The 2545-nt window shown below is 27.5% G+C and overlaps 1 non-coding gene across 1 annotated transcript; it reads right to left on the bottom strand.

Annotated features, from left to right (window-relative positions):
- Window positions 1-1358: 1358 nt before the first annotated feature.
- LOC147066703 (RNase MRP) lies at window positions 1359-1516 on the bottom strand. The gene has a single exon (XR_015071572.1).
- Between the last annotated feature and the right edge of the window lie 1029 nt (window positions 1517-2545).

Here is a 2545-nt window from a genome sequence, read left to right as displayed (position 1 = left end):
CATGGTAGAAATTCAAAATGTTTTTTGCATATAGATTTTTAGATAACTAAATTATTTTTATAAGATTGGTATTTTCTTATTATTTCTATTTTTAAAAACTTTAATTTTTTTTATATCGGTAGAATGTGGTTATTTGCATTAGTCTTAAGTAAAGGTGACTACGTTTAACAGTATTAATAATTGACTTAGAATATTCAATTTAAATGATTCTGGTTCAAATTATACAAATGCAAGGGCATTATTAAATTACCCGACAGATATTTAAGAGCCGCTGTCATAAAGGAATACATTGATAGGCCGATACACACTAAAATAGAGCCTTTGGTTATAAGCATAAATTTGATCATGGTTCTGATACAACTTCACTCGATTCTTGATCGAAAGTTCAAGTAAATATAGCCATTATTATGACAGGAAAGTTTCCCTATGTTGTGGCACAATTGACGCGATTAAGTTAAAAAAAGTTAACCTTTAATACTTGGTAAATAAAACTGAAATCTATCTATATTTAGAGACTATGTATGTCAAAAAATACTGGAGATTCAGTATTTAATTTTTTTGGGCATACCCATAACGAAGGTAAGAAAAAAGTTAAAAATTATTCTCGAGATTTTATTTGAATTAGAATCGAAATTAACTATACCTAAATCAAAATTATCAACTCTATAATTGCATTATATTTATTCATTAAAGGGCTAAATTATTCATCATAATTTTAGTTTTTGTTCTCAAGAACAACTTGTGTAATCTCTCGTGCGAACAACGTACTAATCCTTTCGGCTATTTTATCCTCTCTGAAGTCCTTTTCAATGCCTATTCTCCGTTAAAGACTCATTAATTCAAGGGATTTTCTCAATCCCAAGGTTTTTATATATGTCTCAATCTGGTTGGTTATATATCGCATTAAAAGATCAATTAATATTTGTAGGATGGCAGGATCCTTATTATCAATTTGTTGTTTACAATTTTTTATGTATGAAAGCTTATGCAATGTAAACCCGACTCTTTTGGATGAACATACATGCAAAATGATTAGCAGCTGCAATGACATTGCTTTACAAAATTCTTGGTGAACGTGCAACTTAAAACCAGCTTTTTTAGACATTGAAGATGTTTCATACAAAATTCACAGTCTAGGTAGGTAATAACATATTAAATATTCCAAGATACATAAGTTATGTTTAAATAAATAGCAGGGTTAATACGAAGAGAGGGATGCCTTTGATTGTAAATTGCTTTTCTTCGAAGGGTATGAGATTAGACACGTATTTAAATCACAAAATGAATATCAGTCCTTGTTGAATTTACTTATCAAAAAATTATATTCAGTGAAATAAAAAAACTAGCTTAAATGGTTGAAACTCTCGAGAGTAAGCCTCATCGAGTTGGTAGACCAATATACCTAACAGCATAACTATCGCAATGACGAAAAAACCCTTTTCAAGGTGCATCTCTGCAAATGTCCGAGGACTTTCCCCAGAGTATTTCTACTCCGATGCTGTTCTTCGAGATTTTCAACATTGGGTTAAAAATATCAACTTAAATTAATTTAAAAAATATGGTTTTTAAATCAAAATAAATATAGCCACAGAACGTAGGCAAAATCGAAATAAAACATGAATTGAATCTCAAATTCAAAAAATAGTATTTGAAATCAAATAAATTATTCTAAAATGAAGGTTTGATAAAATTATAGGGAAACAAAAATATAAAAACTCATTTGTGCATGGTTTCTTGAAAGAGTATATTAGACAATAAATAAAGTGTTTTCGTTGTCGTTAAATCATATCAACAATATTATGACAATAATTAAAATTGTAGCAGACATTATGTTTATACAGTATACTAAGAGTTTTATTTTAAATTTAATTATTTCGGCATAATTTACTGTTTTTAACGTTTTATATTCAAGCAGTTGAAATTATTCCAGGTAAAAAAATAAAAAAAGTCTTAGAATCCATTAATATTAGAAAAATTTAATGATAAGTTTTTTAAACATATTTATATGATCATTGCATCATTTTTATTCACACACACATATAAGCATAGCTATTCAATAACCAATTTGCGTTCATATTTTGGATTTTTTTAGACGCGTATGCTTCTGCCTAAAAAATTTTATTTAAATTAAATGAGAAAAGAGTTATAATTTACACCAGAAATCTTTTATTGAATTTATTTTATCTACCACCTTCCCAACCTTTCTCAAATCTAAGTTTTAAATAATTATATTTATCGGTGAACAGGAAGTTAAGATTCAAATTATAGAAAATCACACCATTTTCCTTATTTAAAGATTAATAATTTTACACAAAAACACAATTTAAGGATTTAATTAGCTATCTTTATTTTAATTTGATTTTCGGCCATTTAAATTGTTCCAACTCAACTTTAGATTGGTTTATAAACTATTTTTCTTGATACTTTTTCATGACTCACTGTCTTAACGATCACCCATAAATACATCGTCTTATTTTAAAACCTATGCAGATAAATTTTTCCACAATTCTATTTTTTGTGTGTATCCTTCCGTCTCATTAGGTTT

This window comes from Rhyacophila brunnea, unplaced genomic scaffold, assembly GCF_057557595.1.
Source record: "Rhyacophila brunnea isolate RB1 unplaced genomic scaffold, BYU_Rbru_1.0 scaffold_40, whole genome shotgun sequence".
In the NCBI taxonomy this organism is placed as follows: domain Eukaryota; kingdom Metazoa; phylum Arthropoda; class Insecta; order Trichoptera; family Rhyacophilidae; genus Rhyacophila; species Rhyacophila brunnea.
The sequence above is the reverse complement of the archived record's forward strand: the minus strand, read 5'-3'. Positions and strand labels throughout refer to the sequence as shown.